This window comes from Mandrillus leucophaeus, unplaced genomic scaffold (assembly GCF_000951045.1).
Source record: "Mandrillus leucophaeus isolate KB7577 unplaced genomic scaffold, Mleu.le_1.0 Scaffold640, whole genome shotgun sequence".
In the NCBI taxonomy this organism is placed as follows: Eukaryota; Metazoa; Chordata; class Mammalia; order Primates; family Cercopithecidae; genus Mandrillus; species Mandrillus leucophaeus.
In genome coordinates this window covers 828137-839444 of record NW_012106920.1, presented here as the reverse complement: position 1 = coordinate 839444, position 11308 = coordinate 828137, and the positions used below count along the sequence as shown (strand labels likewise).

Genomic DNA, 11308 nt, shown 5'->3' with positions numbered 1-11308 from the left:
TTCCAAATAAAAAAAAAAATCAGATTGGTGCAGTCTAGATAAGGTTTCCACAACAACATGAATCAATTCTGTCACACCATCAGTGGCAGAGGTGTGAAATTTGGCAAGACATTTATATTTGCCAGTCTTCTTTCTGATTGATAAAATGGGTATCATAAACACATCTCACACAATTGTTGAGAAGACTTAATGATAGTATACATGTAGATGAGCTAGCACAGTGTTTGCCACAGAATAAACACTATTAACCCTTATTATTAATTTAACTGTGTCAATGACCATTGTTTTTAAAACTCTACATTCTGAAATTAGACAATATGAATTCACATTCCTGCATTATAATTTATACTTGCTAAAAATCACAGCATGATCTTGGGAAAGTTATGTACGATATCTAGTCTTTCACATTTATATCTATCAGTTGAAGGCAATAATAGTATTTTTTCATTGGTTAATTTATTATTATTTCTCTGATTATAATTTCTTGTCTTTCTTCTGATTAAACAAGATTTTTTATACTCCACACCTTAAGTGCAAAGATACATGTACCTATATAATTTGTGAGGGTTTCTGGTATTGTCAATTCCTAACTAATCTGGATTTAAGAGGGTAGCAAACAAAGCAAATGGTGATGACGCTCATCACAAAGAACCATCTGAGAGGTGGGATGGACAGTTGCTGTTTCTCCCTGTGGCATGTTCTGATTTGTTGAGTCAAAGGGCACCACTGGAAAAGGTAAAAAGAAATTAACTGTCTTTACTCAGCCTGTCTTTCTCATAATATGAGCCCATAATTTGTTAACCCCGGTTAAGCTTTTCTTAAGTCCAGTTATGACTGCTTTAAAATTACTGTTAATTTTGGCATAATACTTTTTGTCAGTCTTGATTTACAGTACTGTGAGTCTTTTATTTGTGTTTCCTTTTGTTTTCCTGTGTTTTCACTTTAGAAAGAAGTTGGAAGAGGAAACATTAGGAATTTCCTTTCAAACTCCAATCAAAACAGCCCATTTGAATGTTTTTTAAAAGTCAGTATTACTTTATTAGTGGGTTAAAAATAGACCAATATTAGTGATCACCAAAATTTTAAAACTGTACCTAAAAATAATTCTATTATCATATTTTGAATATATTTTAAATTCAACTGGGCTTGCATTTCTGCCATCAAATATATAGCCCAAATGTCTTAGCACAACAGATTTTTAAAGTAATAATACTTAAAGAAAAAATGATCATCACTATTAAATTAAAAAATTACTAATGTTTATGTGGAAAAATAAGGTTTTTTGCTCATGATAAAGGAAGATGAAAAAATCACTATGGTACGTGATCTAGGCTTATTTTTATTCATAGAAAATTCCAAAAATTCTTCCTGTGGGGATGCATTGGCTAAAGCAGGTCAAAGTTGCTGAAGAGGGCTAAGCGAGCCTCTTGGGGAAGATGATATCATCTGATCTGTACACATGTCACATTCAGAACATTCTGCATGGCTGCTGCTGAGCTCCCATCTGTCAGATCTCAACGGAGAGAACAAAGACTAGAGATTTGAGTAATTCAAGAAACATCCATTTACTAGCTGGAAAGACAAATAAAATTAGGAGGAGCCATTTTCTTCTTGTTACGTGTTATTGATACGTGTTCTACCTGGCCATACCACACGTTACATAAAATGTATTCAACTACTTTACTGTCATTTGCTTAAATTGTCTTATTTTTAGAAACTTGTTCATAATAACTACAATCTCTAAAAGCATAGTACAAAATAGCTACAAGCATAATCAAAACAATTATATTTAGTCAGTAAGAGATATTTTGATTTGGTACAGATCTTGGGAAATGCAGTATTGGTGTTCTACACTGCTTCAAAAAAAGAATAGGCTTTTCTTAATACATGAGTTAAATTTGATATTTGCATATACATCACATAAAAATAAAGTGTTTCACTCTGAAAGTACTATTAGAAAGAATTCAGCAAAGTAGGTATCTGGGAAATTAAGCTAAAAAGAAATGTATTCATTTCCAAGATGATTAATGATAATGTGCCACAAGTATTTATATTCCACATTGTATCTTCTAGTGTCAACTCACCTAACAGTGGGCCAATAAGTAGTATAGAAATCTTCTGCCTTTAATATATTTTTTCTTACAGACAGCTAAAGTAACATTGATTTACTCCTATATATTATATGAGAACTTGAAATGTTTATACAATGCATACTTTAAGATTGAATATAGAAGAGATATTTTGACATAAATGGGAATAAAACCATAAAAAATTTTATACTGAAAATTAATATACCTCTGAGTTACAGCTCATTGTGCTCTAAAAAAGTGATTTGCTTAGATTGAATTACTCCTCTACATATAAGACACCAAGAAGTTAATGTTTTATTCAGTAAGAATGAACAGTTTGCTATCTGTCAGATGCTTAGCCATGTACTAGGACTAGAAAAATAAATGAATAAATAAGATAGATACAGACTTTTTTCCCATCAAGAATCAAAGTTAAGAAGTGGTAAAAGAAAGGAGCACAGATAAATGTACTGCAATAGACATATGGGAAAAACATATCACAATAGTAATGATATTGGAAAATAAAAAGAAGTGTGTACCTCAGCCTGGGGGTCTCCAGCTTGGCTTCCTGGAAGAAGCAATTCTTCACCTGCCTTATCAACAATAAATATTAGTCATTATTTGTATTATTGTAACACTTATAATTATTAAAAGGTGAGACAACAGGATGCTTCTGCTGAAAAAAAAAATGCTATTTATCTGAACCTCAAGTTTAACTAGGTATTCTGTATTTTAATTAATACTGGCAACTCATATATTTTACCTACCAGGGATATAGTTCCACAGAATATTATCTTAACAATTTATCTGTTCTGCAGCAGTTGAAGTAGTTAAGATTGAACTGTGTATTAAAATCAATAGAGAATTAGCCTCCATGTCTAGGAAGGCATATATAGCATTTGAGAAGTGCACTACAGTGAAATGAAATATTTTTAAAATTAGTCTAAGGAGAAGTAATTTGGGGGTTGCTTCTGAAGAACTGGAAAGACATCAACTTTATCTCCCAGTCTGCAAAAAAAAAAAAAAAAATGGTAGCTAAAGGATTTAGCATCCTTCATTCTTCCTATAAACAAAGTCAGGATTCACTTGTTGTCAGGTTTCCTTGGAGTGGTTTGATATTCTACATGACTATTAAACCAAGGAATAAAGTTTACAGAGAACCCGGTGGAAAAATATTGGAGGAAGCTAGTGGGGAAATTTGATGAGCAAAATAGTCTCAGAATAACATGCATGTGATAGTGGAAATCAATGGGGCTTTTATGTATTTGGGCTGTTACAAAAAAATGACAGGAACATTAAACAAGAGGTGTTGTATGGACTTAAATTCCAAACAGTACCTGATAGAGTATCACTGTTGGTGATTGTGTAAACTGAGATCAGAAGAGTTAGTATCTACAATCTGGTGAAACTAGAAATTTTTGTTCTGTTCTCCTGTTACTATAAATTAGTCAGAGAAACACATAATTGCAGACTTTGTCTGAAGGTGCTGAGGTAAATGCTTGGAAAGTTCCCAAATTTGCAGAAGCCATATCTGCAAGTACTGTAATCTAGCCAGAATCCAACTTCATTACTCTGTTGGCAAAATCAGTGTGCCACATACTAAAGTATTTACTGAATTATTTGCAGCATTCTCTTTAATTAATGAATCATTAAAAATATTATTCTGTTTTTATATAACTTTCTTTGTCACTCATTTTCTCTTGTCTTTTGAATATACAAATCTGTGTATTTTGGTTACCCACTATATAAACCATTCCCTGATTCTATAGTTTTCCGATATTCTAGAATCATAAAAATGGAAAAATGTGAGAAACTTAGAGAATATCTAAGTTTAATATATTTAAACCTATATCTGAGTTTAAATATATTTAAAGGATATGTAATATCTTTTAAATTTCCAGATTAAAAAAACCAGAAACCCAAAACCTTAAGTAATTTGTTCAAAGTACAAGAAAGCTCCCAGATAATCTGATCTCCTAAATGCTAATTCACTGAATCCCCAAAATATGCTTCCTTTTCTACCTATTGAGTTCTGTTCCTCCGTTCCTACTTAGTAGTAGATGGCAGATAGATGTGTGACTAAAACACACACTTTGGTGAAAGACTTTTGGGCTCTAATCCCTACAACACTTCTTAGACTAAGAACCTTAGATAAATTACTTCAGTCTTCTGAAGGGAAAAATCATTGCCCCACAAATTAATCTCCATAAAGTACCTTGTAGGTGTACATGAATTCTGAAGTACAGGAGGAAGAATACTAAATCTGATAGAAAAGTTAGAGAAGATTTACACAAGTAACAATTTAAGTGATTATTAGAAAATTGCTTAAGTCAGGAGTTAGCAAACTACTTTTTTAATGACTTACAAGCTAAGAATACCTTTTACATATATAAATGGTTGGGGAAAAATCAAAACAGTATTTTGTGACATGTTATCATTTATAATATTCAGATGCCAGTATTCATCAATAAAGTTTTATTAGAACATAGTCATAAACATCCACTTATATAGGTATTTTTATGCTAAATAGCAAACTACTTCAAAAATCATCTTCAATACCTAATACCTGGTTCTTTAAAGAAAATGTTTGCAGAACACCGGTTTAGAGGAATGCTACTCAAAATGCCAATGTGCAATGAGTTAATGAGCTTGTATCAGTGTGTTAATTGATACAAAACTTCTTACATCAAAAAGTCTTGCTATACAAAGAAGTAGGGAGTTAGGGGAGCAAATAAACCCATGTGCTTTGTCATATGGTAGATGTACATTCTCTCTAAAGCTCCTTATCTTGTCACAGGGAGCTAATAGTTTGAGTACCTCTTACCAGTCCACAAATGACTCACTGAATACCACTGTTTCAAAGCTTTCGAGTGTAACAGCAGTGGTTATCTGCCCCAGACAGATAGGATTGTATATAATAAAGATGTACATCTTAACATTAGTTGAGAAATGATGATAATTTTTTTCTTTGGTTTTACATGTAAATGGTTTTGGGTTTAAAATGTAGGAACACACTAAAATATTTGAAAAATATCATATGGAAATGTTGAAGGTTTATAAGATGCAAGCTCATATAGAAGAAAATTTAGTAATACAGTAAGTAAAAAAATCACCAAATGTCTATACACAGTTTCCTACAGGGTGTCAGTCAAAGAAAAAGCTAACTTTGGAGGGAGAAAAAGCAAACACACTATGGGTTTCCAAATTAGCATAAAGGGCTTGGTATAACCAATTATCTTCAGAGATTTAGCAATTGTGACCAGTATCTTCAGCTTATTTTAACATATCTTTTAAAATCATCTTTATGAGCTTTTGAAAATCAAAGATTGGTCCAGTTTGAAATAAGATATTCAATCTGTAAGTTTTTGAATATTTTGGCTTCAAAATTTCAGCAGCATTAATTCTATAAGTGCGGTTATTTTTTTCTTTTGTTTATAGTACTTCTATTAACTCCTTATTTATTGAAAAGATAAATAGAGTCAGCAAACATTTAATTTTAGCTGGATATATTGCTAGGAACAATTTGATGAAATTGGAAAGCAGTTTCTTCAAAAATTACCCTTACTGTCTACGGGGTTCTCTAATTTTGAACCCCAAAGTCAGCAACATTAAATACCAATGTTTATATACTTAAATATGATTCTTCAACCTTACTATTTTTTGAAAAGTCATCATTAATTTTAATAAGTTTTTAAATTAAATTATTATGTGTCTCCTTTAAATATAAAAAAAAAACCCTTTCATTGTTGTTATTTTATTCTATCCTCTTGTAGACAAAATATGCAAAATAAATTCATTTATTTTCATGGTTTTTAATTGCCTGTCATTTTGGGGGGATAAGATCCATATTATTTGCATCTTTTAAAGTAAAACATTCCCTGAAATGCACATTTTGAAATAATATTAGATACATTTCCATTACATTTTTGCCTGCTATTTCACTGTATCTGTTATTAATTTTTAAAGAAAATAATGTTTTGTAGCAATAAGATGTCCTTAGAGCACAGAAGTCTTGTCATGAGTAAGACAAATAGTCTGGGGCCAAGTTAACAAATGTATGTATAAATGTATAATAGATATCAAAGATGATAAGGTACTGCTGTTCTGTCTGAAAGACTGTTGTAGACCTAATTCAAAGGTGAAAGAGGGGGAGTGGGTCAGTAGAAGCACTGCCTGCCTCAGGAGATATTTCTATAATGTAACTTCTGAAAGATAGTTAAAAAACATGACCTTTCAGTACTATATTTTTGCATATATTTTGTTAATAATGCAACTTTTAAAATTGCATGTTAAAATATATGTCTGATGAATATGATGCTGAGTCACAGAATACAGATACAGAAGAACACATACAGCATGATTCCATTTATCTGTGGTTTTAGAACAGAAAAAATGGATCTGCCATGAAAAATATATATATAGATCTTTAATGATTTCTTCTTTGGGGAATTGACTAGGGAACATGAGGAGATTTCTAAGGAGATGGAAGTGGTCTATATATTAACGATTGTGTGGGTAAAAGAATGTATGCATTTCTCAAAACACAACAAATTTGATTTTGAAGATCTGTTTATTTTACCACATGCACATTCTAATTCAAAAATCAAACTGGAAATCAATACTGAACTGTAGCGAGAAGCTTTGCTTTCTTTGTTGTGGTATAATTTCATAACTCTTAAACTAGTATGTGCACATTGTAGACTTGAACAAATGAATCAATATATTGAGGAGAGTAAGAAACCGATTTCTCACTATGGTAGAAGGTAGTTGCAAATATGGAAAGTGAAAAGTATAGGCTGTAGCACATGGTATTGGATCAGAATTGGATTAGAAGCAGTGACATACTAGTAGCAATGAGCACAAATAACACCAAGTTATTGGTTTTTAAGTACCATTCTCTAACAGAGACATTAGCTTTTGTGGGCTGGAAAAGACTCATTCCAGAGCTACAACAAGGACAATATTCTTAAATTGAGTACCAAAGATTTCAGTTAGGAGGGGACAGTTAATCTGAGAATTAAAGATGAAAAAGAATTAGTCATATAAACATATAATAAGAATAACATGTGCCAAGGCCACAGGCAGTGGCGTTCAAGGAATTTTTTTCCCTAGATACTTACTTCCTATGAAATGAAGACCTCTGCTCTGGGATCCAGCTCTACTGAGTTAGAAGAGTGAGGTGGGGACCACTTTGTATCCAGAATACACTAAGATCTGAGTCTGATCCTACTATGCTTTGAGTGGGTCATTTTATCATGTCTGTCTAAAGAAAAATTTCAGCTGTTTACAGATGTGTATTCTAATAAAACAAATATAATAATGTTTATATTCATATGGTATGAACAATATGCCAAGCACTGTTCTTAGCACATTTTGTCTGTTAAGGAATACCTGATTTTTACAATAACCCATAACTTAGGTACCATTATCTCTAATTTAAATGAAAATTAGAGCACAGATAAATTAAATAGCTCATTCATAGTCACACAGTAAGTGCTTTATTTAGGATTTGGGTCCAGATGTTTAATAGAGAGGCTTTATTCTTAACCAATTCACTATATACTGTGTCTACGTGCCATGTGAATTTACTCCACAGTATGATCTTTGTTGCTATCGATTGGCAATTATAGAAAGACGTTGGTAGGTCATTAGTCCTCATTTCTACTCTTATCTGCATTTCTCTACATACTTTGTACCTCCCAACTAATTGAAACCGTCAATCAGCGGTGGTATAAGCCAGTACCACTGTTGTGGTTGCTACCGTGAGGAAAGAAACTAAAAGTGTGAGATTACATGGCACAACTTCTTTTCTTGTCACAAAACTCTGTCTTTGTAGTACTATGAATGTGTAATTACTATTTGTGAAATATCAATAAAGAAAAAATCCAAAATGTAAATATCATTTTTTTTTCTTGCAAAAATGGAGCCACTTCATGAATTATCTTTCTCTCCCTCTGCGTGGCTCTTAATGATAAGTAAGACGCTACACATTTTCTTAATATCTCTAGCACTGGTTTCACAAATTGTTTTAAAAATGTGGTCCAAAAAATACCATTCCAAAGATATATAATTATTATTTTTCATTTATATAAATTATATGTACATATATATCAAAGAATCGCCCAGTTTGAAATAAGATACTCAATCTATAAAATTTTGAAACCTTTGGCTTCAAAATTTCAGCAGCATTAATTCTATAAATGCAATGATCCCTTTTTCTTTTCTTGATAGTTCTATTAACTCCTTATTTATATACGTGTGTGTGTGTGTGTGTATTCTGTTTCTTTTGAGAAGAATGTTTTTTAGGTCTTTCCATGAATATAATGCTGAAGCAACATGTCAATGTTAAGAAACTAATTTTTCAGCCTATTTCCCATATGCAGTTTTTTGAGGGTGGTTAACTGATCACTTCTCAGCTGTAATTTTGAGCTCCACTGAACTGTTATGATGTTCCATTTTAAAATAGAGCATATGTGAACAAAACTGTTCCCATTATGCTTGACTGATGCTCCTGATTATGTTCTAAATTCACAACTATGCTTCTAGTTATGAACTAATAACTTTGATTATTCAGATAAAGTCCAATCTCCAAATCCAGTCCTATTTGTAGAAATGCAAGCAAAAAATGCATTTGCCACTATACAATGTAGTTTCTTTCCCCCTTCAGTTTAAAGAGATGCTATAGTTGAAGTTGAATGAAGTTTTTTACATTAATCCAAACTGCATTATACCCAGCTTTCTTATGAACACAAACACATTTAACTAATTCTGTCATATTTTAATATATTTCATTGCTCCTGTCAAAGTAATGATTTGTATATATTACACAGAGGGATAATAAAGTGTACATAATAAATATCTTAAATTCACCTTTTATCTTAATCAAAATATATATCCTGGCACAAACTAAAACTTTTTTCTTTAAATACAAAATGTTTCCTCAATAAACAGAAACATATTTTTGATATTACATAAACATCCTTGTACTATTACACATATTGTTTTAATTTTTATTTTTTGCAAGGGAACACTGATGTTAATGTAAGGTAAAGGTATTTATACATCCATCTTTAAACGTTTAACTGATGCCTACTCTATAATTTAAATCAGCAGAATGATTAAAATTATGTTGTCCAGATATACAAATATTAATTTATCAACGAATTTGAATAATACTTAAATTTTTTTAAACTGCTCAAAGATCTGGAAATGACAGTTTAAAGCTGACCTGTCACTTCTTTATGATTTGTAAGGTAGAAAGAATTTCAAAAGATTAAACTCCTATAAAACATTTCCAGTATTATAAATGTATTTGATTAAACATAATTTTACATTTTATATTTCTAAGCAATTTGAGTAATCAGTTACAACATACATACTCCTAAACTAATGTAAGAAGTTTAGAAAGTTGATTGCCAAAAAATAAAAAACATTTTCGTTTTTTGCAAACTAAGATATTATACTGCTATTATTTTTCGACTTTGGTAAAATCAAGAAATAGATGTAAATCTTTCCTAAAAGCAAATTAAAACACTATAAGATGTACAAATTTTCATTTTGACAAAAATTTTATGTTTACAAGCCTCTATAATTAAAATCAAAATTTAAAGCATCTTTAAATAATATTTTAAAACTGAGTGCCTTGCTTTCCCCCTAACCATTTAATATAGGAAATAAGACCAATGACTTAGCAGTTTAATAATTTTTCTTTGAACTGTCTCCTTAGAAAAATAAATACAAGAATCAAAAGTTACTTTTTTTTTTTCTGTTGGCATTTGTTGATATCTCTAATTTCAAATACATGTAAACCTTTAACATATAAAATTGCTTGTTTAAAAAAACCTATTGAAGCAGTGGGCTTATACTTAGGTCATAGGAAATGTTATTTTATAGTTTATCCCCCTTTTATGTTGGATCTATTTGTCTACAGTCGATACTTTTAGAATGTGTAGATTTTTAGGATGGACTGTTTACCAAAATGAAGGGAAAGAAAGAGGGAGAGGAAGAAAAGAAGTAGAAATTTGCGTGAGCTATATAGAGACACATGAAGATGATTAAAGTTCAGTATTGAAGGTTGATTTTTTCTTTCTTTGCATGATGAGAAGAAGGCACATGGAAAGCAAAATTAATTTTGATGAGAAAGAGAGAAAGAAAGAGAGAGAGAGAGAGAGACTCTGTAACTGATTTAAACAATAATTTGGATCCTTCACAATTATGCAAAGGTTTCCTGTTAAAAGTTGGTGCTTATTCCTCTTCCCAGTAAAGAAAAAGAAAGAGGGAAGTCTTCCCTATTACATCAAGCAATTTTTCTTTTATGTTAACCATATACATGTTTCCCTATGGGTTTATTTGCTTCACATTTTGTTTTAAAGTATGTTTCAAATAAACAATTTTGGTTATATCAGAAAGTTCTGAGAAGTGGCTACTGCAAATTTAAATGTTCTTGGTGCAGTCATGCTGATTAGAAAGGAAAGTTCAAGAATGATAACAAAAAAGCAAGTGCTGGAAGGTAACACAAATTTATCAGCAGGGTATCCATTAAAGACTGGCTGATGACCAGTCAAAAGCAAAAGTATCTCTTGTGCCCACCTTTGATTCTCAATGTAAGGTCAAGCTGCTCCTGTCTGCTGACCTGAGAAATCAATGGTTCCCTTGGCAAGTAGAATTTTGTGGACAGAAAATATCTTTAAAAGCTAATTTTGTATACATAAACAAGACCAAGAAAAGTGTTGATAACATGTTGATGAATAACACAACAAAGTTTATCCTGAAAAGACAATGTGTAAGGAGAGTTTTTATTCTGCAGGCTCAGCTGGAAACACATTTATTATAACTACTTTTGTCTTGAACTTCCTCTAGGAAACAGATCAGTACAAAAAAACAGAAACAAACAAAATACAGAGAGGATATTTAATGGTCAATCAATGATTTGTCAGTCAGAGAAAATTATTGTAAACATATCATGTGGCTGAAGAGTCATGGGTTCTCTATTCATAATGCAGAAATAGAAGAATTTTGACAGGCTCAATAAGATATTTGGAGCACAGATTTGTATTAACTTGCTTTATTATCATTGTCGAGTTTGCATCTAGTATGTGTACACACGTGTCAGCGTATTACTTCTATGTTAAGAATACTAATCTGTGGCAGCAAAGAAAAAAAAATGTCTCAACGGAATCGTAGTGGAAGCTCTAGGATTGTTAAAGTCCACCAGCAGAGACCAAGAACACACTTATATT

At 31.4% G+C, this 11308-nt stretch overlaps 1 long non-coding RNA gene across 1 annotated transcript; it reads left to right on the top strand.

Annotated features, from left to right (window-relative positions):
• Positions 1-943: 943 nt before the first annotated feature.
• Positions 944-1689, top strand: LOC105554412. The gene is made up of 2 exons (XR_001008323.1): positions 944-1024; positions 1350-1689. It is a non-coding gene; the product is annotated as an uncharacterized LOC105554412 (long non-coding RNA).
• Positions 1690-11308: the final 9619 nt, after the last annotated feature.